Here is a 25,713-nt window from a genome sequence, read left to right on the forward strand (position 1 = left end):
CACCCACAGTCCAAAGATGTGTGGATTAGGTGGATTGGCCACACTAAATTGCACCCAAGTGTCCAAACATTAGGTTGGGTTACAGGGATAGGGCTTTGGTAGGGCTCTTTTTCAGAGGTCAGTATAGACTCAAATGGGCTGAGTAACCTCCTGCTGCACTGCAGGGATTCTAGTCTATTGAATTTTATATATTTGGGCACGAAAGGAAATTAATTGATTAAACGGCACAGTAAATGAACTACTTCTATTGACTGCAAAAAAACACTCAGGTAATGGAACTCAATTAGGAATCTGAGTAAGGGGAGCATTCATGCAAATAGCATTGGGTAAAAATAAATTAAATGCTGGATTACACAGAACACTCACGCTATTTCAGGATGTCAGTTTTGTAACATTGTCGCAGTACATAGACTTCATAGAATTTATAGTGCAGAAGGAGGCCATTCGGCCCATCGAGTCTGCACCAGCTCTTGGAAAGAGCACCCTACCCAAGCCCACACCTCCTCCTATCCCCATAATCCAGTAACCTCACAGGGCAATTTTGGACACCAAGGGCAATTTAGCATGGCCAATCAATCCAACCTGCACATCCTTAGACCGTGGGAGGAAACCAGAGCACGCGGAGGAAACCCACGTACACAAGGGAGAACCTGCAGACTCCGCAAAGACAGCGACCCAAGCCGGGAATCGAACCCGACAGTATAAGAGTAAAAAAAACTAGATTCTACTTGAAACATCAAGTGTCGCACACGGGTTGGAAGATTGCAATGGGAATCCTGACATGTCCAAACTTGAAATGTTCCAACACATATTACAATTGAAACACAAAGTATTTCTCGCTGCCTGAACAAGCTCAACAAAAAGCGATCCTAACGAAAGGTGAAACTTGATTATCTGTACTCTTTTGAAAGGTTTATTATAAGAATATAAAAGATGGGCTGCTTTATAAAAATATGTATCAAAACAATGCAAGACAATGTGTAACCAAATTAACTAAATGGAGTTTGACTGTGGTCATGGACAAACTTTCACAATAATATTGTGCAGAAACATTGTGTGTGCCTGCATATTATGTTGTACCGAAGGGTACTAGTTCAACAGCAATTACTTCAGTGGCCATCGTAATGAGTCAAGTCATTTGCTACGAAAATCTGGGCAACACAACATGCCTTGTATGCAGACATGTGCATTTTTTCCAGAATCAAGTTGTAAAGTACAAATTTGCTTTACACAGTTGCTTTAGCTAATCTGACAAAACAACATGGCCAGCAGAAACAATTCACAATGGAAACATTTCTTTAATGAAAACTTAATGCACTCAGCTTGTTCAGTACATGAGAAATTATATAATATTGTTGGGAGGAAACCAGATCCCATACATCTTTGGATCCTTCCAAAACTAAACAGCTGCAATAGATTCTTGCAAAGACTGTAATTCTTTAACCGAACCTCATTGAAGCTTCCTCCAGTAGGATTATTAAAGTTTCTATTCTTCACATGGAAAATGATCTTCATCTTAGAGAAAGCAGAAGTGCCCATGAATGAAACTGCTGAAACTTGCCATTTCACAGCTAACCAATCCACCTCAGTTCCAGAATCCACCTCGGGTGCAGTCCAAGTACATAAATAAAAAGCTCTAGCAAATATTGGAGTTGTGACACAGAAAAAACATAATTAAGGAGCATCATTGTGTATTTTCAATTCTTGATGCTGTGCGTGTACTACACTAGATTATTCTGTATAAACAACACACCAGTCATGAGGCTGATCTCTCACGTACAAACTTTCTCCATCTTGTTCATCTGTTTCCATCGTAGTGAGTATACAACAGGGAGGTAGGGAAGCCTGGTTGGGAGAGGGTGGGGAATAGAATATGGTTGCAGCAACCATAAGGTAAATGGCCATTTTTCTCTCCTTCCTGTTGCATACGTCTCCTCTGAAGTATAACAGCAATCAACTTTATTTCGGGGAAATAAATTTCATCCAGATTACAACTACATTTATATAAATGATTGAATAATATTGAAGTTAGAACTGCAAGGTATAGAAATACCCATGTTCATTTGCTATTCATTTAAAGATGAAACCTGCCAATATCAATGCCAGAGGGAATTCAGTTTTGGAATAAATTTACATTTAAACAGCCATAAGGAAATGTTTAATATAAAACAGTTAAAGGTTAGTGACGATATTTGCTATAACATATCTAGTTAACAGATGAAGAACTACTCAAAAATGTACTGAAATCTAAACACTTCAAAAATTCAAGTCTTCAGCTGAAAATACAAAAACCAGTTTTAATTTAGGACACAAGGAAAAGCCTCTCCGAATGCTAGTTTTTGTGTTATGCAATTTTCTCAGTCCTCGGTCCTGAATTTTCCATTACCACCGATGATACCAGTATCCATTTACCCACTCTCATTCTCACACAAGCTTGAACAGAAAGTATTGGATTATTCCACTACAATGGAATCACAACCAAGACTCATCCTGGACTCCCATCACATCCCAACCCCAAACCTCCCCACATCTACAGTGCCAGCTAGGAACGATTGGATCATGGAATCCCTAAAGTGCAGAAGGGGACCACTCGACCCTTTGAGTCTGCACCAGGTCCATGGAAAGAACACCCTAATTAAGCCCACATCTCCATCCTATCCCCGTAACCCAGTAATCCCACCTAAACTTTTGGACACTAAATGGCAATTTAGCATGACCAATTCCCATAACCTGCACATCTTTGGACTGTGGGGGGTGGGGTGGGGGGGGGGGGGGGGGGGGGGAAGAGAGAAACCGGAGCACCTGGAGGAAACCCACTTAATCAAAAGGAAAAAGTGCAAACTCCACACAGACTTGGGGCCAGAATTGAACCCTGGCCCTAAGAACTAGGAGCAGTAGTAGGCCATCTGGCCCCTCGAGCCTGCTCCACCATTCAATGAGATCGTGGTTCACCTTTTGTGGGCCGAGCTCCACTTTCCGGCCCGAACACCATAACCCTTAATCCCTTTATACTTCAAAAAACTATCTATCTTTATCTTAAAAATATTTAATGAAGGAGCCTCAACTGCTTCACTGGGCAAGGAATTACAGAGTCACAACCCTTTGGGTGAAGAAGTTCCTCCTAAACTCAGTCCTAAATCTACTTCCCCTTATTTTGAGGCTATGCCCCCTAGTTCTGCTTTCACCCGCTAGTGGAAACAACCTGCCCGCATCTATCCTATCTATTCCCTTCATAATTTGATATGTTTCTATAAGATCCCCCCCGCATCCTTCTAAATTCCAACGAGTACAGTCCCAGTCTACTCAACCTCTCCTCGTAATCCAACCCCTTCAGCTCTGGGATTAACCTAGTGAATCTCCTCTCCACATCCTCCAGCACTAGTACGTCCTTTCTCAGGTAAGGAGACCGAGACCAAAACTGAACACAATACTCCAGGTGTGGCCTCACTAACACCTTATACAATTGCAGCATAACCTCCCTAGTCTTAAACTCCGTCCCTCTCGCAATGAAGGACAAAACTCCATTTGCCTTCTTGATCACCTGTTGCACCTGTAAACCAACTTTTTGAGACTCATGCACGAGTACACCCAGGTCTCTCTGCACAGCAGCATGTTTTAATATTTTATCATTTAAGTAATCCCTTTTGCTGTTATTCTGACCAAAATGGATAATCTCACATTTGTCAACATTGTATTCCATCTGCCAGAGCCTAGCCCATTCACTTAACCTATCCAAATCCCTCTGCAGACTTCCGGTATCCTCAGCACTTTTTGCTTTACCACTCATCTTAGTGTCGTCTGGGGCAGCAGAGTGGCACAGTGGGTTAGCACTGCGGCCTCACGGCGCCGAGGTCCCAGGTTCGATCCCGGCTCTGGGTCACTGTCCGTGTGGAGTTTGAACATTCTCCAAGTGTTTGCGTGGGTTTCGCCCCCACAACCCAAAAGTGTACAAGCTAGGTGGATTGGCCATGCTAAATTGCCCCTTAATTGGAAAAAATGATTGAGTACTCTACATTTATTTATTTTTTTAAATCTTAGTGTCGTCTGCAAACTTGGACACATTGCACTTGGTCCCCAACTCCAAATCATCTATGTAAATTGTGAACAATTGTGGGCCCAACACTGATCCCTGAGGGACACCATGAGCTACTGATTGCCAACCAGACAAATACCCATTAATCCCCACTCTTTGCTTTCTATTAATTAACCAATCCTCTGTCCACTACTTTACCCTTAATGCCATGCATCTTTATCTTATGCAGCAACCTTTTGTGTGGCACCTTGTCAAAAGCTTTCTGGAAATCCAGATATACCACATCCATTGGCTCCCCGTTATCTACCGCACTGGTAATGTCCTCAAAAAATTCCACTAAATTAGTTAGGCACGACCTGCCCTTTATGAACCCATGCTGCATCTGCCCAATGAACAATTTCCATCCAGATAACTCGCTATTTCTTCCTTGAGGATAGATTCCAGCATCTTCCCTACTACCGAAGTTAAGCTAATTGGCCTATAATTACCCACTTTCGGCCTACCTCCTTTTTTAAACAGTGGTGTCACGTTAGCTAATTTCCAATCCACTGGGACCACCCCAGAGTCTAGTGAATTTTGGTAAATTATCACTAGTGCATTTGCAATTTCCCTAGCCATCACTTTTAGCACTCTGGGATGCATTCCGTCAGGGCCAGGAGACTTATCTACCTTTAGCCCCATTAGCTTGCCCATCACTACCTTAGTGATAACAATCATCTCAAGGTCTTCACCTGTCGTAGCCTCATTTCCATCAATCAATGGCATGTTATTTGTCGTAGCCTCATTTCCATCAATCAATGGCATGTTATTTGTGACCCAAAAAACCTGTTCAGTTCCTCAGCCATTTCCTCATCTCCCATTATTAAATCTCCCTTCTCATCCTCTCTAAAGGACCAATATTTACCTTAAGCCACTCTTTTGTTTCATATATTTGTAGAAATTTTTACATCTGTTTTTATATTCTGAGCAAGTTTACTCTCATAATCTATCTTACTCTTCTTTATAGCTTTTTTAGTTGCTTTCTGTTGCCCCCTGAAGATTTCCCAGTCTTCTAGTCTCCCACTAATCTTTGCCACTTTGTATGCTTTTTCCTTCAATTTGATACCCTCCCTTATTTCCTTAGATATCCACGGTCGATTTTCCCTCTTTCTACCGTCCTTCCTTTTTTTTGGTATAAACCTTTTCCGAGCAGTGAAAAATCGCTTGTAAGGTTCTCTACTGTTTCACCATAAAGTCTTTGCTCCCAGTCTACCTTAGCTAGCTTGTCTCTCATCCCATTGTAATCTCCTTTGTTTAAGCACAAAACACTAGTGTTTGATTTTTACCTTTTCACCCTCCATCTGTATTTTAAATTCCACCATATTGTGATCACTCTTTCCGAGAGGATCCCTAACTACGAGATCATTAATCAATCCTGTCTCATTACACAGGACCAGATCTAGGACCGCTTGTTCCCTCTTAGGTTCCATTACATACTATTGCGGAAACTATCGCGTATACATTCTATAAACTCCTCCTCAAGGCTGCCTTGACCGTCCGGGTTAAACCAATCGACATGTAGATTAAAATCCCCCATGATAACTGCTGTACCATTTCTCCATGCATCCATTATTTCTTTGTTTATTGCCTGCCCCACCATAACGTTACTATTTGGTGGCCTATAGACTACTCCTATCAGTGACTTTCCCGCCTTACTATTCCTGATCTCCACCCAAATGGATTCAACCTTATCCTCCATGCACCAATGTCATCCCTTACTATTGCCTGGATGTCATCCTTAAATAACAGAGCTAATCACCTCCCTTACCATCCACTCTGTCCTTCCGTATAGTTGGATACCCATGGATATTTAACTCCAGTCGTGACCATCCTTTAACCATGTTCCTTATTCCGAATACTACGAGCATTCAAGTAAAGTACACTTATGTTGGCTTTTATACCTCTGTTTTGAATCTTAACACCTTGATCAGTAACCGCTCCCAAGTTATTTTTCCTCTTAACTTTTCTCCTAATTTTCCTTGTCTTTGAACCCATATCTTCATGTAACAACCTGCCGCTTCGCTTTCCATTTATGTTTTTACTTCCCGTTTTATTCCTTTTAGTATTACTGGGCCTATTCACTGAGCTCCCCTCAGTCACTGTACCTTGTACTGTCACCCTTTTTGATTTTTGACTATGGCTTCTCTGCCTTACACTTTCCCCCTTCCTGCCTTTTGTTTCTGTCCCTGTTTTACTACCTTCTGACTTCCTGCATCGGTTCCCATCCCCCTGCCACATTAGTTTAAACACTCCCCAACCGCTCGAGCAAATAGTCCCCCTCAGACATCAGTTCCAGTCCTGTCCATGTGTAACCCGTCCAGTTTGTCCAGGTACCACCTCCAAGAACCAGTCCCAATGCCCCAGGAATCTGAAACTCTCCCCCTGACACCATCCCTTCAGCCACATATTCATCCTATATATCCTGTCATTTCTACTCTGACTAGCACGTGGCACCGGTCGTAAATCCTGAGATCAATACCTTCGAGGTCCAATTTCTTAACTTCCTTCCTAGCTCCATGTATTCTGCTTTTAAGACCATTTTTTACCTATGTCATTTGTACCGATGTGTACCACAACCACTGGCTGTTCACCCTCCCCCTCCAGAATGTCCTGTACCCACTCAGACATCCTTGACCCGAGCACCAGGGAGGCAACATACCATCCTGGAGTCTCGTTTGCGGCCACAGAAACGCTTGTCTATTCCCCTTCGCAATTGAATCCCCTATAACTATTGCACTGTCACACTTATCACCCCTCCCCTCTGCAGCAGAACCAACCGTGGTGCCACGAGTTTGGTTGTTGCTGTTCTCCCATGAGAGGCCATTCCCCTCAACTGTGTCCAAATCTGTTCTGCAGGGGAATGGCCACAGGAGAGTCCTGCACTACCTTCCTCACTCTCTTGCTCTGTCTGGTGGTCACCCATTCCCTTCTTGCCTGCAGAGTCTGAGCCTGCGGTGTGACCACCTCTATACGTGCTATCCACGATGTTCTCCGACCCGCAGATGCTCCAGTGTCTCCAGCCGCCACTCCAGCTCTGAAACTCGAGCTTCCAGGAGCTGTAACCAGAGACCACTGTGCCACCGTGCTGCCCCATGGATATAGCTCCATCCATTTTTTCAGACCAATGCTCCTCCCTTCACCTACTCACGCCAAGGCCAAGTGCAGCACACCAATGCCATCTCAGTAAAGAACGACAAGCTGCAAGGCTTCAATCTGACATTCTGGTCTGTATTCCTCATGACACAAAAGGCCACAATAAAGCCAACATCATTCTTCATATAATTATAATTTAATCATCAGAAGCCAGTTACTTAAGTTAGTGTGTGACATCAAAGCAGATCAACAAATAAAAAACGTGGAAATTTAGCTGGTGTACAAGTGCATTGCTAAAATTAAGAGCACATCCACTAGTATTCTGAGAGCAGTGATAGCATCGTGGCACGGTGGCATTGTGGATAGCACAATTGCTTCACAGGGTCCCAGGTTCGATTCCCGGCTTGGGTCACTGTCTGTGCGGAGTCTGCGCATCTTCCCCGTGTGCGCGTGGGTTTCCTCCGGGTGCACCGGTTTCCTCCCACAGTCCAAAGATGTGCAGGTTAGGTGGATTGGCCATGATAAATTGCCCTTAGTGTCCAAAATTGCCCTTGGTGTTGGGTGGGGTTGCTGGTTTGTGGGGATAGGGTGGAGGCGTTGACCTCGGGTGGGGTGCTCTTTCCAGGAGCCGGTGTAGACTCAATGGGCCGAGTGGCCTCCTTCTGCACTGTAAATTCTATGATTAGTGCTCCATAACTGTGGTATGTGAGAAAAATATATATTTAGGATATATCAGCATTGCACATCAGATCTTTGTGCATCAGAAACAAAATAAAAAATCTTATGCTGTCTAAATTAAGAAACTGCATAATAAATAAGTGCACCTTAGCCAATACAAGGGCCAATAACATGCAACAGGCCTGCATTGCAGAAAAATGCTCTCGTCCATAAATTATGCACAAAAAGAGAAATTAAATTTTAATTTTTGCTGGTGATCTATGCCAGATCTGCAGCATCCCTTCCTGTAGTTAGTGGAATTACAATGATGGATTATGAATTAGACACAGATCAGTCACAAAATAAAAATAAGAAACTGGGAATGTTGGATGGACTGGCAATACAAGGCAGAGCACAACCTGGTTTCTTGCTAAGCTTTTTCAATTTACAAGTTTCGTTACTTGCTTTAAATGCTTTTTGAGGATACCGACATCAACCTTTGGTTCTCGAGGATTACAAAGTAGTTTTGCCCTTGTGCAAAAAACAAAAATAAGTGCTATGTTATCCTGCAAAATGCAATACTAACTACTGGTAGCCATTGACTAAATAGTGCAGGGGAATGAGTAAACAAATAAATATCCAATCTAGTATTTGGCATTGTTCCCCTCCACCCTTTATTGCCAGTGAAAAGTGGTACTTGCCAAGGGCACCACATTACAACTGAATAATAAACAAAGAGGGGAAAGCTTGCGTCAAATTTCTCTTGCACACATAGGAATAGGACATTCAGCCCCTCCAGCCAGTCTCACCATCAAACGAGATCATTGCTGATCTGTGGCCGAATGCCATACACCTGCCTTCGGCCCATTTCCCTTTCAGATCTTTGCTCACCAGAAAATCTATCTGGATGGCATTATAGCGCAGTGGTTAGCACTGCTGTCTCACAGTGCTGAGGACCAGGTTCAATCCTGGCCCCGAGTCACTGCCCTTATGGAGTTTTCACATTATCCCCATGTATGCGTAGGTCTCACTTGCACAACCCAAAGATGTGCAGGGCAGGTGGACGGGCCACACTAAATTGCACCTTAATTCAAATTTTTTAAAAGTTACATAAAAAAATAACAAAAAATCTATCTACCTCGGTCTTAAAATTAATAACTATAGTAATGTAAACTGCTGTTTGTGGGAGAGAGTGCCAAACCCCTACCACCCTTCGAGTGAAGGAGTGCTTCCTAATATCTTTCCTGAACAGTCTATCCCTAATTTTTAGACTTTGGCCCCGACGTTTTGAATCTGGAACCAGTGCAACTAGTTTATCTTTATCGACCCTGTCTTTCCCTGTTAATATCTTGAATACTTCAATCAGATCACCCCTTAACCTTCTAAATTTTAGTGAAAACAGGCCTAATGAGTGTAATTTCTCCTCGTAACTCATCCTCTGTAGTCCAGGTATAATTTTTTGTAAACCTACGTTGCACTCCCACTAAGCCAAAATAGCCTTCCTAAGGTGTGATGCCTAGAACTGCTCACAGTACTCCTAGTGGGGTCTAACCAGGGTTTTGTATAGCTGCAGTATAACCCCTTTGTCTTTATCCTCTAGATATAAAGGCTAGCATTCAATGTGCCTTTTTGACTATTTTTTGCACTTGTTCATAGCATTTTAAGGACCTATGCACCAGAACCCCCAAATAGGGGCTGTTTAGCACAGGGCTAAATCGCTGGCTTTGGAAGCAGACCAAGCAGGCCAGCAGCACTGTTCGATTCCCGTAACAGCCTCCCCGAACAGGCGCCGGAATGTGGCGATTAGGGGCTTTTCACAGTAACTTCATTTGAAGCCTATTCGTGACAATAAGCGATTTTCAGTTTACATTTCATTTCTCTTTGGACACCCACCGTACCCAACCTCTTTCCATTTACAACATACTCTGCTCTACCCTTTTTGATCCAAAATGGATAACTTCATACTTGCTTACATTGAATTCCATCTGCCACAATTTTGCCCATTCACCTGGCCTGTCAATATTGCCTTGCAGTTTTATGCGATCGTCTAGACTGTCTACAATGCCATCTGACTTTCTATCATCCAAATCACTGATGAATAATGTGAATAATTGAAGCCCCAACACAGATCCCTGTGGTACACCACTAGTCACCTCCTGCCAATTAGAGCAATTACATATTATCTCCACTTTGTCACCTGCCACTCAACAAATTTCCTAACCATGTCAACAATTTGCCCTCAATTCAGTGGGCTTCCTCCTTATTCAATAGTCTCTTTTGGGCCTTTATCAAATACCTTCTGGAAGTCCATATAAATGACATCCAATGACATTCCTTTGTCCACCACCTTAGTCATTTCTTAAAAAAAAATTCAATAAGATTAGGCAGGAATAACCTTCCTTTCACAAATTCAGGCTGGCAAGATTTGAAAGGTGTTCAGTTACCCCATCTCTGATTATAGACTCCGGCAATTTCCCCACCACAGATGTTAGGCTAACCGGTCTCTAATTTCCCAGTTTTCCCCTTCTTAAAAAGTGGAGCGTAATGTCTCTCCGTGACCGTCCCAACACCCACCCGCAGATCGCAACCCTGACTCGGAAACATCCTGCTGTAGGAAAAGGTCACTCTGCAATTTTGCCCAGAACAGCCGTTTGAAGATCAGCGAACAGGAATATTGTCCAATTAAGAATGGTGGGTGGGCACTCGGGGTGGCTAACAATTGGTAATTGAGGAGTGAGCAGTTCAAAATGGAGACACCTTCTATCCAACTGCTCCAAAATGTCAATAAAAAAGTCTTTGCAACTGGACCACCACTGAGAAGGCGGCGGAGGGAGCTTGCAAATTCCCCTCAGTTGACGTTCAGTGAGCTTAAATCAGCCACCCATACGGGGGTACGTAGTGCTGCCAATCACCCCTACCTCCGCCTTTCCCACCTCTGGGGAAAATGGTCTAGGTGCAGAGTGGAGTAGAGAACAAGTGTACAAGCAGACCAATACTATTTTAGCACCTGCCCCCTCCATTCCCAGACCCAGAAAGGGGGCTCAAATCCATCCCGTTAACTTTGCCCTCCCTCTACAGAAGCTGCCAGACCCTTCAAGTATTTCTAATATTTTCTGTTTTTACGTATCCCTACTATTTTGCATTTGTATCTAATCCACTCCCATGATAATTCACACAAAATTTACTTTAACCCATGTACTCACCTCCAAGGGCAGTGGCAAATCACAAGCAAATACTTCAGTGTTAAATTTGGTAATATTTGATCTGAAGACTTGAATTTAGGATCACAGTTTCATAATTCAACCCAACTTCAAAAAAAACTACCACTTCATTTATTTCCAGATGCAAGCAACAACAGAAAAACACCTTGGGGCAATTTTAGCCTAACCCATCTGACAGCTAACTGGCAGTAACGTGCACAATGCTGGTTTTACAGTCCCACCCACCCTACCCACATTAACGCACCATTGAAATCGAGCCAATAATATTGGGTGGGGTTTAAAACCAAACTTGCCACCTTTCGGTTGCCCACCCTACAACCAAAACCACAGAAATACCAGAAAAGAGGCCAAAAGCAAATCTTAAAGAATTTTACATCAATTCAAGTAGTGGCAAATTCTGAGCCTAAAAGTTTGTTTTAGTATTGCCAAAGTACTATGGGGTGTCCATGGAGGGGGTCACGGTGAAGTGGGAGGAAGAGTTGGGGATGATGCCAGAGGAGGGTCTGTGGTGCAAGGTGCTGCGGAGGACAAATGCCTCAAGTTTGTGTGTGAGGCTGGGGCTGATAGAGCTGAAGGTAGTGTACAGGGCGTGCCTCACAGTGTCTAGGATGAGCTGGCTGTTCGAAGAGGTGGGGAATCTCTGAACGATGTGGGAGGGGCCCTGCGAATCATTTAATTTTTTTTAAATATAAATTTAGAGTACCCAATTCATTTTTTTCCAATTATGGGGCAATTTAGCATGGCCAATCCACCTACCCAGCACATCCTTGGGTTGTGGAGGAAAAACCCACGCAAACACGGGGAGAATGTGCAAACTCCACACGGACAGGGACCCGGTGCCGGGATCAAACCTGGGACCTCGGCACCGTGAGGCAGCAGGGCTAACTCACTGCGCCACCTCGCTGCCTCCAACCCACGCAAACACAGGGAGAGTGTGCAAACTCCACATGGACAGGGACCCGGTGCCGGGATCAAACCTGGGACCTCGGCACCGTGAGGCAGCAGGGCTAACTCACTGCGCCACCGCGCTGCCTCCAACCCACGCAAACACAGGGAGAGTGTGCAAACTCCACATGGACAGTGGCCCAGAGCTGGGATCAAACCTGGGATCTCGGCGCCGTGAAGCGAGGCCCTGCAAATCATGTACACACGTTTTGGCCCTGCCCAAATTTGGAAAGGTTTTGGAAGACGTAGAGGGCATCTCAGGGCTTTTACATGAGAACGTGGAGCCAAGACCCCTAGATACCATATTTGGGGTGTCAGACCGGCCGGAGATTCGTCGATTGCTCGTAGGCAGTTCTTGTTGGATGGAGGTCAGCTTCTCCACCCTGTGCCTCGGCATGGCAAGGATACCTGCTGGAGTTTTTGACCCTGGAGAAGGTGAAAGGGGGGGGGGGGGGGGGGGGGGGGTTGCTTTGTATTGTTAAACTGTTGAAAATTTGTTAAATAAAATCCTTGTCAAAAAAAGAATTGCCAAAGTACATATTGAATCAAGTTATAAAAAGGCAGGTATACCTGCACAAGATACAGCTTTATCCATATAATGTAGTTGTGTGCGCAGTGCTAGCATTAAGCTGCCTTTTAACAAACATCATGATTGTTCTGCAGGCTATGCACAAACATCAGTTCAATATGCACCGCCAAAGAGACAGCAATTCACCTAACAGTACATTCAAAACATCCAAAAGCAATTCCGCAATCATTGTTCATTTACATGACAGAGAAAGATACATTATCACTGACTTTTAAACATTGGCAGTCATTTTACCAATACCAACATTTATAGCACACTTTTTTCCAATTATCTAGAAAAACACACGCTCACCCCTCCTGAAGTACTAAAACTGTAAAATATGGTTATTTATCAGATTCATTCTTGCAAGCCAATACCTGTATGCACCATATGAGTTAACTTGCTCAAAATCAAAACAGATAACCAAAAATCTTTTGAAAATGATATTTTGGTATTTCTATTTACATTGACAGGTGACGGTCACCTGTCACAAATTCCTCAAAACCACGAGATTTGAAATGAAATGGTTCATTCTCAAAGAGCATGTTTCAAGTTTATAAACACTTAACCATATCAAAGGCAAATATAAACTCATGGGCCAAATCTAAAATGCAATTAGATCAGATCAAAAGCAATTTCTAACATGATTCCACCAGGCTGTTAACTATACTCAGCACATAAATTTTATACTGTGTTTTTGCAATTGTGTATCAGATTATCTGAGCTGCACCAGTGAGATTAAAGTATAATGCCAATAGCTCTTATTTCATTATCAGTACAGTTCCATTCCATGAATGTGGAAGACTCTTTAATCCTCCTTAAATAGCAGAAAATCCTGTTAACAATTAGCATGATCTGATTATTAGACATGACAAATCTGGGAAACCTTTCACAGTGGCGATTATTACTCGTAGGTATCATTGCCTCTTGTCTGCATCAGGATTTTTCAACTCAATCTCCTTTCAACTTGCTTTACAGCAACAATGCACCAGTGTTGATTGTAACCAGCTGATCATTGCGTTTTGAAGTGTTCACGAAATTGGCTGGAAACACTTCAAATAATTTATTTTGGTGTGCTCGGTTCACATTAAATAATTTAAAATGAAGAGCACAGCTTTTCAAATTAAGGTCACAAAACCTAAAGGGTTCATGGGTCATGGTGATATCCTGGGGGTGCCATGTTAATGGATTAATATACAAAGAAATAATACAATACATTTTCTGCAATCAAACTATTTCTCCATTTGGTTGTTCAAAAATGTTTGCCGAGAGGTGATCTTGTACATTTGCAAATTCAGAATCTTGAAATGATTGAAAACAAATGACTGGAAATGGATTCATTTTTTAAAAAATATTTTTATTCACCATATTTTCATCATTTTTGCCATACAAAAAACAAAAACAGAACAACCCGAACAATATAGAACCTAAAACATAGATTCATAACAAAAAAAGAAAGCAATCCCCCTGTCACTTCCCATCTTGCATTCAACAGCAACCAGCTCCCGAAAGTGCATCATAAACAAACCCCAAGAATTGCAGAACTTGGAGGGGACCCAGCCAGAAACAAATGCCTACTGGAAATCGAAAAACAAGCTGTAACCATTGTAAATAATGTGAGATAACTGATGTAAACAACAGAAACCCGACCAAAATGTCTAGATTTTTCTTTCAATTTCATATGTATGTCCACTCTTATCTTTGATCTGTACATTACAAAGAAACCTCAATAAACACATTAAAAATAAATAACAAGTGAGAGAGAGTAAAACAGAATTTTCTGCATAGAACTACCATAATGTGGAATTGTTTCAGTCAACAAAAACTATGAGCAGGACTTTGGCTGAAGCCCCCAATTATAAATAATCTCCATCAGGAACATTCATGATCACATAAGTAGTTGTACATATAATGACATCAAATAAATAGATGCCAATTAGCATTATAGCAATTCAGAACAATATGTATTTTCTTTAATTACACACACCCATCTTTTCCAATTGAAAATATACCCATTTTTACCAATTCAAATCATATAACTGATCACGGAAAATAAAAGCATTTCATGATTCTGATATTTCCCCCACTACATTTTCAGCTGAAAGAGACACAAATAACAACATACTTGCTTTGAAATATTACGCACCCTGTCTTACAATGCCAATAATATTTCCTGGGCAAATCATTGTCAAGATACTGTGAATTTTACATCTTTTCAGTCAACCATCCCACCCTTACTGCCACCCCCCCCCCCCCCCCCCCAAACACTGCATCCTATAGATGGGTTTACAATTCAATTAAAAAATGAAGATGAGCTCTGGAGAGTCATACACTTGAAACCATTAGCTCTGCCTCTCCATGGATGCTGCCAGAACTGCTGCAATTTTGTAGCACTTTCTGTTTTTATTTTTTGTAAAGGATGAACATATTGAATATGCCCCTATGAAATATTTAGTGCCACAATTTGTTTTGAGGCCTAGCATGTAAGACAAAGTGCATTTCATCCATCACTTCAAATTAATCATAACTGGTGTATCAATCAGAAATTTAAGATTTTATCATTTATAACCTGACAACCAGACATGCAAGCTCCAATCAAGTAACCATTCAGTTTCTGAAGGCTTAAAATTGATATTCATTAACCAAAGTCTGCCAATCCATTCCATTGAAAAGCTATGTCATCCTTAGAACCTATAGTGAGACACTGGGTATCCAGTCCAATCATAATAAAGACTTATTATTTTAACGAGGTACTATTAAAACACCTACCACTGATTACCCAACCAAACTTTGTGAACATTAATTGCAATCATTTTTTTCCTCATCATTTTTATAAAAAGAAAATAATTTTTTTTTTTTTTTAATAATTTTTATTGGAATTTTTTTACAGAAAATATAAAATATAACAACAAACAATGAAATGCAACAAAATAACCCATAACAACTGTAACACCCCCCCCCCCCAGACCGCATCAATGCATGTATCATATCCCCCCCACCCGCAACAAAAGAACTTAAAAATAAATTTAAATTAAATAAACAAACATAGTCATCGTCGTCCCCCTTCTCCCCCCCTCCCCCCCCCCCCCCCCCCCCCACCGGGTTGCTGCTGCTACTGTCCCAGTACCCTATCGTTGAGTCAGAAAGTCGAGGAAAGGCTGCCACCGCCTAAAGAACCCTTGTACCGATCCTCTCAGGGCGCATTTGACCTTCTCTAGCTTAATAAAACCCGCCATGTCATTGATCCAGGTCTCCACGCTTGGGGGCCTTGCATCCTTCCATTGTAGCAAAATCCTTCGCCGGGCTACTAGGGACGCAAAGGCCAGCACACCGGCCTCTTTCGCCTCCTGCACTCCCGGCTCCACCCCAACCCCAAAAATCGAGAGTCCCCAGCCTGGCTTGACCCTGGATCCCACCACCCTTGACACCGTCCTCGCCACCCCCTTCCAGAACTCCTCCAGTGCCGGGCATGCCCAGAACATATGGGCATGGTTCGCTGGACTCCCCGAGCACCTGACACACCTGTCTTCACCCCCAAAGAACCTACTCATCCTCATCCCAGTCATGTGGGCCCGGTGCAGCACCTTGAATTGGATGAGGCTAAGCCGCGCACACGAGGAGGAAGAATTAACCCTCTCCAGGGCATCAGCCCATGTCCCGTCTTCAATCTGTTCCCCCAGTTCCCCCTCCCACTTAGTTTTCAGCTCCTCTACTGACGCCTCCTCCACATCCTGCATAACCTCGTAGATATCATATCTTCCCCTCTCCGACCCAGACCCCCGAAAGCACCCCGTCACTCACCCCCCTCGCGGGAAGCAAAGGGAATCCCTCCACCTCCCGTCTCGCAAATGCCTTTACCTGCAGATACCTGAACATGTTTCCCGGGGGAGCCCAAATTTCTCCTCCAACTCCCCCAGGCTCGCAAACCTCCCATCAATAAACAGGTCCCTCAGCTGTCTGATGCCCGCTCTGTGCCAACCCTGAAATCGCCCATCATTTTTATAAATGACCTAGAGGAGGGCACAGAAGGTTGGGTGAGTAAATTTACAGACCACACTAAAGTCAGTGGAGTTGTAGACAGTGTAGAAGGATGTTGCAGGTTACAGAGGGACATAGATAAGCTGCAGAGCTGGGCTGAGAGGTGGCAAATGGAGTTTAATGTAGAGAAGTGTGAGGTGATTCACTTTGGAAAGAATAACAGGAATGCGGAATATTTGGCTAATGGTAAAATTCTTAGCAGTGTGGATGAGCAGAGGGATCTCGGTGTCCATGTACATAGATCCCTGAAAGTTGCCACCCAGGTTGATAGGGTTGTGAAGAAGGCCTATGGTGTGTTGGCCTTTATTGGTAGAGGGATTGAGTTCCGGAGCCATGAGGTCATGTTGCAGCTGTACAAAACTCTGGTATGGCCGCATTTGGAGTATTGCGTACAGTTCTGGTCGCCTCATTATAGGAAGGACGTGGAAGCTTTGGAACGGGTGCAGAGGAGATTTACCAGGATGTTGCCTGGTATGGAGAGAAAATCTTATGAGGAAAGGCTGATGGACTTGAGGTTGTTTTCGTTAGAGAGAAGAAGGTTAAGAGGTGACTTAATAGAGGCATACAAGATGATCAGAGGGTTAGATAGGGTGGACAGTGAGAGCCTTCTCCCGCGGATGGAGATGGCTAGCACGAGGGGACATAGCCTTAAATTGAGGGGTAATAGATATAGGACAGACGTCAGAGGTAGGTTTTTTACGTAAAGAGTGGTGAGGCCGTGGAATGCCCCACCTGCAGCAGTAGTGAACTCGCCAACATTGAGGGCATTTAAAAGTTTATTGCATAAGCATATGGCTGATAATGGCATAGTATAGGTTAGATGGCCTTTAGTTTTTGACTTCCCATGTCGGTGCAACATCGTGGGCCGAAGGGGCTGTACTGCGCTGTATCGTTCTATGTAATGTTCCCCGGGACGAACCTATGGTTCCCCCTTAACGGAGCCTCCATCGAGCCCCCCACTTCTCCCCTATGTCGCCTCCACTGCCCCCAAATCTTGAGGGTAGCCGCCACCACCGGACTCGTGGTATACCTCGTAGGAGGGAACGGCCACGGCGCCGTTACCAGGGCCCCCAGGCTTGTATCTCCACAGGACGCCCTCTCCATCCGTTTCCATGCTGCCCCCTCCCCCTCCATCACCCACTTGTGCACCATCGACACATTGGCTGCCCAGTAGTACCCCGAGAGATTGGGTAACGCCAGCCCTCCCCCCCCATCTCTACCCCGCTCCAAGAAGACCCTCTTCACCCTCTGGGTCCCATGCGTCCAAACAAAGCTCATGATGCTGCTGGTCACCCTTCTAAAAAAGGCCCTAGGGATAAAGATGGGCAAACACTGGAAGAGGAACAAGAACCTCGGAAGGTTCCTCCTCCATCTGCTCCACCAGCCTGGTAAAATTAAGCTTATGGAGAGTCCCCCAACTCCTGGCCACTTGCACCCCCAGATATCTAAAACTCTTCACTGCCCTCTTAAATGGGAGCCTCTCAATTCTCTCCTCCTGATCTCCCGGGTGTACTACAAATACCTCGCTCTTGCCTAAATTTAACTTATAGCCCGAGAAGCCCCCAAATTCCACCAACAGCTCCATCACCCCCAGCATTCCCCCTTCTGGGTCCGCTACACAAAACAGCAGGTCGTCCGCATACAGCGATACCCGATGTTCCTCCCCACCCCGCACCAGACCCCTCCATCTCCCTGACTCCCTCAACGCCATAGCCAGAGGTTCAATCGCTAGTGCAAAGAGCAAGGGGGGACAGGGGGCACCCCGCCTGGTCCCACGGTAGAGCCTAAAGTACTCCGATCTCCTTCCATTTGTAACTACACTCGCCATCGGAGCCGCGTAGAGCAGCCTCACCCATTTGATGAATCCCTCTCCAAATCCGAACCGCTCCAGCACCTCCCACAGGTACCCCCACTCAACTCTATCAAACACTTTCTCTGCATTCAGCGCCACCACTATCTCCGCCTCCCCCTCCACTGCCGGCATCATGATAACATTTAGCAGTCTCCGCACATTCGTGTTGAGCTGCCGTCCCTTGACAAATCCTGTCTGATCTTCGTGCATCACCCCTGGCACACAATCCTCTATCCTGGTGGCCAGGATCTTCGCCAGCAACTTGGCGTCAACATTGAGGAGCGAGATAGGCCTGTATGATCCACACTGCAAGGGGTCCTTATCCCGCTTTATGATCAGAGAGATCAGTGCCCGCGACATCGTCGGGGGCAGTGCCCGCGACATCGTCGGGGGCAAAGCCCGCCCCTCCCATGCCTCATTGAAGGCTCGCACCAACAGGGGGCCCACCAGATCCGCATACTTTTTATAAAATTCCACCGGGAACCCGTCCGGCCCCGGGGCCTTACCTGACTGCATTTGTCCAATCCCCCTGACTAGCTCCTCCAACTCTATCGGCGCCCCCAGCCCCTCTACAACCTATGGGAAACATAGCCTGTTCATGAAGCTCTCCATCCCCCCTCTCCCCATCGGAGGTTCCGACCGGTACAGTTCCTCGTAGAAGTCCCTAAAGACCCCATTTACTTCTGTCCCCTTCTGCACTACATTCCCACCCCCATCCGTCACTCCACCAATTTCCCTAGCAGCATCTCGCCTACGGAGCTGATGCGCCAACATCCTGCTCGCCTTCTCCCCATACTCATATACCGCGCCCTGCGCCCTCCTCCACTGTGTCTCCGCCTTTCTGGTGGTCAACAAGTCAAATTTGGCCTGCAAACTACACCGTTCCCCCAGCAACCCCTCCTCCGGTGCCTCCGCGTATCTCCTGTCCACATCCAGGAGCTCCCCCACCAGTCTCTCCCTCTCCTTCCTCTCCCTCCTTTCCCTATGGGCCTGGATGGAGATCAGCTCCCCCCCGGATCACTGCTTTCAGAGCCTCCCAGACCATCCCCACCCGGACCTCCCCTGTGTCATTGGTATCAAGATACCCCTCAATACTTCGCCGGACCCTCCTACACACCTCCTCATCAGTCAGCATCCCCACATTCAGGCGCCAGAGCGGGCACTGGTCCCGCGCCTCCCCCATCTCCAGATCAACCCAGTGCGGAGCATGGTCTGAAATCGCTATGGCCGAATACTCGGCATCCTGCACCCTCGAGATCAATCCCCTGCTCAGGACGAAAAAAATCTATTCATGAATAAACCCTATGGACATGAGAGAAAAAGGAATACTCCCGCGCTCTCGGTCTCCCAAACCTCCAGGGATCCACCCCTCCCATCTGGTCCATGAATCCCCTTAGTATTTGGCCGCCGCCGGTCTCCTACCCGTCCTTGAACTGGACCGGTCCAGTGGGGGATCCAGCACTGTGTTAAAGTCTCCCCCCATGATCAGGCCCCCTGCCTCCAGGTCCGGAATGCGGCCCAACAAGCGTCTCATGAAGCCAGCATCATCCCAATTCGGGGCATATACGTTCACCAGCACCACCTTCTCTCCCTGCAGCCTACCCTTCACCATAATATATCTGCCCTCCTTGTCCGACACCACCTCAGCCGCCTCGAACGCCACCCTCTTCTTCGTGTCCAATCCTGAGTGGAAAACCTGCCCCACCCACCGCTTCCTCAGACGAACCTGGTCCGCCACCTTCAAGTGGGTCTCCTGGAGCATAGCGACATCCGCCTTCAACCCCTTCAGATGAGAAAATACCCTAGTTCTCTTAACCGGCCCATTCAGCCCCCTCACATTCCAGGTAATCAGCCGGATCAGAGGGCAACCCGCCCCCCTCCCCCGCCGGCTAGCCATAGTTTATCGACTGCTCGCCCCGCCCGACCCATTCCCCATGGCGGTAATGCCTCTCCTCTACCCCCCCCCCCCCCAAACCCCCCACAAGGCTAGGACCCCTCCTAGCCACGATGCACCCTCCGTGGTACTTCCGTGAGTCAGCTGACTTCTGCTGACCCCGGCAGCTCCCGCCAAAACCTATCCCCTCCCGGCATGGGGTCATCCCCCTCTTGCCACACCTCCTTGGCACCGCTTCAGCACGGGAAAGAAAACTAGTAGAGGTCACGCCCCCACCGCCAGCTCCGCCCTCCCTGCGCGGGAAACCAGAGGAAAGCCCGCACTTTCACACTGCCCACCCCACCCTTCTGACGCAGCTCCCCAAAATCCAGTTTCACCCCAACCCCCAGCTCGGTACAGAAGGGACATATAAAATACGAACCCCCAACATTCCCCACATACCCCACACCCATACCCAACAGACAGACCCACCCGGAAACAGAGCAAAAAGAAAACCAGCATAAAAATAACACGTCAAAGTTAAAGAACAGCAACAGCGAAAACAGCAACGGCCATAGTGTGTCCCCAGGCCCTAGTTCGACTCCAGCTTCTCCGCCTGTACAAAGGCCCACGCCTCCTCCGGGGACTCGAAGTAGTGGTGCCGGTCCTTGTATGTCACCCACAGGCGCGCAGGCTGCAGCATTCCAAATCTGACCTGCCTGGCATGAAGCGCCGCCTTCGTCCGGTTGAACCCGGCCCGCCGCTTAGCCGCCTCCGCACTCCAGTCCTGGTAGATTCTCACTACCGAATTCTCCCACTTGCTGCTCCTCTGTTACTTGTCCAGCGCAGCACACACTCCCGGTCGCTGAATCGATGGAACCGCACCAGCACCACCCTCGGGGGCTCATTTGCCTTAGGCCTCCTGGCCAGCACTCTGAGCTCCCTCAAGCTCCAGGGGCAAATGGAAGGACCCCGCCCCCATCAACGAGCTCAACATCGTGGTCACATACGCCGGGAGATCCGACCCCTCCAGCCCCTCCTCCAGGCCCAGGATCCTCAAATTCTTTCGCCTCGTGCGAACGTCCAGCTCCTCCAAGCGGTCTTGCCACTTTTTGTGAAGTGCCTCGTGCAACTCCACTTTCCCCACGAGGACCACGGCCTCCTCCTCCCTCTCAGCGGCCTGCTGCTGCAACTCCCGAATGGACGCCTCCTGGGCCGCCTGGGTCCCAAGCAGCTTGTTGGTAGTCGCATTCAGGGAGTCCAGCAGCTCAGCCTTCAGCTCCGCAAAACAGCGCAGAAGAGAGGCCTGCTGCTCCTGCGCCCACTTCCACCAGTCCTCGGGTGTTCCGCCGGCCGCCATTTTGTCTTTCTTCCCCCGCTTTTCTTGGGGAGCTGCTGCAGCTTTTTCCTTTGCCCCACTCCGGGTGAGCACCATAAATTATGGGGAATGTTCCTCTAGACACCTTCCCCCACCGGGATTCGTCGAAACAGCGCCGTTTGGGGCCCTCAAATCGGCCCAAAAGTCCTTAAATAGCGGGAGCTGCCGAACGTGCGGCTTAGCTCCGCATAGCCGCAACCGGAAGTCAAGGAAAAGAATTATTGAAGACAAATGTAGGTCCCTCAAGACCAAACTGGGAGAATTCATAACAGAAAAAGGAAATGGCAGAGCAATTAAACAACAACTTTAGTTCTGTCTTCACAGAGGAAAACACAGATAACTTCCCCGAATGCTAGGGAATAGAGGATCTACTGAGAAGGAGAAATTGAATGAACAATTGGTATTGCTAAAAGAAAAGTGGAGTAATTAATGGGGCTGAAAGCCGATAAATCCCCAGGGCCTGACAATCTACATTCCAGGGTACTGAAAGAGGTGGCCATGAAAACGGTGGACGCCTTGGTTATCATCTTCCAAAATTCTGTAGTTTTGAACAGTCCCAACAGACTAGAGCGTGGCAAATGCAACCCTGCTATTGAAATGAAATGAAAATTGATTGTCACGAGTAGGCTTCAATGAAGTTACTGTGAAAAGCCCCTAGTCGCCACTTTCCGGTGCCTGTTCGGGGAGGCTGGTATGGGAATTGAACCGTGCTGCTGGCCTGCCTTGGTCTGCTTTAAAAGCCAGCGATTTAGCCCAGTGTGCTAAACCAGCCCCTTTATTTTAAAAAAGGGAGGGCGAAAATAGATAATTAGACTTGTTGGCTTACCTATCAGTAGTAGGGAAATGCTTGAGTCTGTTATAAATGATACAATAACAGGACACAAAATATCAACGGGATTAGACAAAATCAAAAAGGATTTATGAAAACCAAAAGCATATTTGCCAAACCCACTGGAGCTTTTTGAGGAGATAATTAGCAGAATCGATAGGTGGGAACCAGTCGATGTGCTGTATTTAGATTTTCAGAAAGGTATTGATCAAGTCTCACATAAAAGAGGTTAGTGTGCAAAATTAAAGGCGATATATTGGCATGGATTGAGAATTGATAACAGAAGGTGACAGGAAAGAAAGTCAGAATAAAGGGGTCTCTTTTGAAGTAGCAGGCAGTGACTAGTGAGATGCCACAGGGATCAGTGCCTGTGCCCCAGCTATTCACAATATATATGAATGATTAGGATAAGGGCAGCACTGTGGCACAGTGGTTAGCATTGCTGCCTACGGCGCTGAGGGCTCGGATTCGAAACCCGGCCCTGTGAGGAGTTTGCACATTCTCCCTGTGTCTGCGTGGGTTTCACCCCCACAACCCAAAGATGTGCAGGTTAGGTGGATTGGCCACGTTAAATTGCCCCTTAATTGGAAAAAATGAATTGGATATTCTAAATTTATTTTAAAAAATAAATGATTAGGATGGGGGAGCAATTTTTTAAAAATAATTTAGAGTACCCAATTATTTTTTCCAATTAAGGGGCAATTTAGCGTGGCCAATCCGCCTACCCTGCACATCTTTGGGTTGTGGGGGTGAAACCCACGCAGACACGGGGAGAATGTGCAAACTCCACACGGACAGTGACCCAGGGCCGGGTTTCGAACCCAGGTCCTCAGCGCCGTGAGGCAGCAATGCTAGGGGGAGCAAATCTAAGATTTCGAAGTTTGCTGACAAGATGCAACTCGGTTGGGAATGAAAGTGGTGAGGAGGACATGAAGAGGCTTTAAATTGATTTAGACAAGTTGATAGAGTGGGCAAACGCATGGCAGATGCAACATAGCATGGATAAATAAGGTTATCCACTTTGGAAGGAAAAACAGAATGGCAGAGTATTATTTAAATGGTGAGAGATTGGGAAATGTTGATGTACAAAGGGAGCTGCTTGTCAGAGTACCACAGAGCAAGCATGTAGGCACAGTAAGCAGTTATGAAGGTAAATGGTATGTTGGCCTTCATTGCAAGAGGGCTCGAGGACAGGAGCAAGGGTGTCTTGATGAGACCACACCTGGAGTATCGTGTGTAGTTTTGGTCTCCTTATCTATTTGCACAGAGGGAGTGGAAAAAAGGCATACCAGGTTGATTTTCTGGGGTGGTTGAATTGTCATCTGAGGAGAGAGAGATTGGGTCGACTAGGCCTGTATTCACAGAGATTTAGAAGAATGAAGAGAGGATCTCATTGAAACACACATGATTCTGACAGGGGTGGATGGACTGGATGCTGCTTCCTCTATTTGGGGAATTCAGAACAAGACGTCACAGTTGCAGGACACTCGATAGACCATTTAGGGCTGAGATAAGAAGAAACTTCTTCATTCAGAGGGTGGTGATCCTGTGGAATTCTCTACCACAGAAAGCTGTGGAGACCAACGGCTCGATCCAATGGCCATGCTGCGCCGGAAAAGCAGCTCACCGCAGCGTGGCTAATAAAAGCTGGGAGACCTGCTTCCAGGATCTACCTGGCTCACAACGTCTCATGAGATCCAACGTGATCAGGAGAAACATTGCGATGTAAAGCCCGTCCATTGTTGGCGGGATCACTTTTTGGAAAATCTGCATATTAGAGTGGGACAGCTAGCCTCACTCTGGTGGGAATATCCCAGAGGTACTGGACGTTTTGGGAGGGCTATGTTCAGCCTTGGCCATTCAGGCCCCTTGTACAACACGCGTCATGTTGAATAGCCATGTGTTTCTCAGCACTGCGAGCGAGAAGGAAACATGAGGCTAAATGCGCTCGTTATGAGATTTTGTTCATTTTGGGAGAATCGCGCCCTTAGTCATTGAATATATTTAAGAAGGAAATAGATAAGATTTCTCGGCTGTAAAGGCATTTAGGTGTATCGAGAGCACGTGGGAGTGTGGTATTGAGGTGAAGTATCAGCCATGATCATATTGAATAGCCTACTCCTGCTATTTTCTATGTGTCGATTAGACAATGCCCACACTGCAGTGCCCATTGATTTTGGAAAGCATCATGGTCATTGGCCACATGATCCCTCACTGGGGCTAAGGTATGTAAAAGGCCACGGACGACAGACAAGAAAAATAATCTTCCTTTCCCCCATGTATCCTATGCCGTTTTGAGCCAGACCCACAAGCGGATCCAGGGGAGAGTTCCCCAAAAGTGTTCCAGAATGGCACACTTGATTTCATCAGAAATTGAGGAGCACTTTTCCTAATAGTCACACCTACAAACACGGCACACATAATTAATGAGTCCTGCAAACAGAGTTAAAATGACATTCCATGATATATATCCATAGGTTATAGTCAAACAACCGTGGCTCTGATTATCATGCAATATATCAAAACAGTTAAAAAGGTATGAAACACTGATAAGTCTATTTCCTGAACGGTAACAGACAGAATTATTGCAACATCAAAAAATGCCCTCTACCTATCAGCAGGCACTCTTACAAAATGGATCATCTTGTTCTTCCTGCTTCACGATTGCAAGATGCACAGCAAGAGACAAGAACCATAAAAAAAGGTGGGAAACTCTTGGAAAATCTCCCGACTCCAATTTTCTTCCCTGCTTTCCAGAGCATGGTTTCACATGGATGTGATCCCACAAATCTTGGGAAATCCTATGGAATATTAGGTTCACTTGGGCGAACACCAACTGTCAAATTTGGTATGGAATGATCAATAGGTTCAATCTCAGTTTCACTTTCATAAAACTACTGAACTAATGTTACCTTGTCTTGCTTATATGCTAAATTCACCACACAGATTATGTGCAGGATGTTGAAAATCCTGTTCCCATGTGTTGAACAATAAGGCTGCCAACCATGCTCTGCTCACCACTTAATGATGCAATGAACCTGGACAAAATTTATTGTCACCTTATCTCTATGACATGGTTCTCAGCAACTCAACAAAACCAAGCAACATCATAAGATTGGAAACATAAACAGTTTCAGAATGGCAGCAAAACCAACCCGAAGGGGAAAAAAGGCTGCAAAATATGATT

The 25,713-nt window shown here is 45.8% G+C and overlaps 1 protein-coding gene across 1 annotated transcript in view; it reads right to left on the reverse strand.

The window, feature by feature from the left end:
- The window catches only part of cyth1b (cytohesin 1b), a 289,435-nt gene that overhangs the window by 262,698 nt on the left and 1,024 nt on the right, over positions 1-25,713 (reverse strand). The window lies entirely within an intron of this gene.

Source organism: Scyliorhinus canicula, chromosome 18, assembly GCF_902713615.1.
Source record: "Scyliorhinus canicula chromosome 18, sScyCan1.1, whole genome shotgun sequence".
Lineage (NCBI taxonomy): Eukaryota > Metazoa > Chordata > Chondrichthyes > Carcharhiniformes > Scyliorhinidae > Scyliorhinus > Scyliorhinus canicula.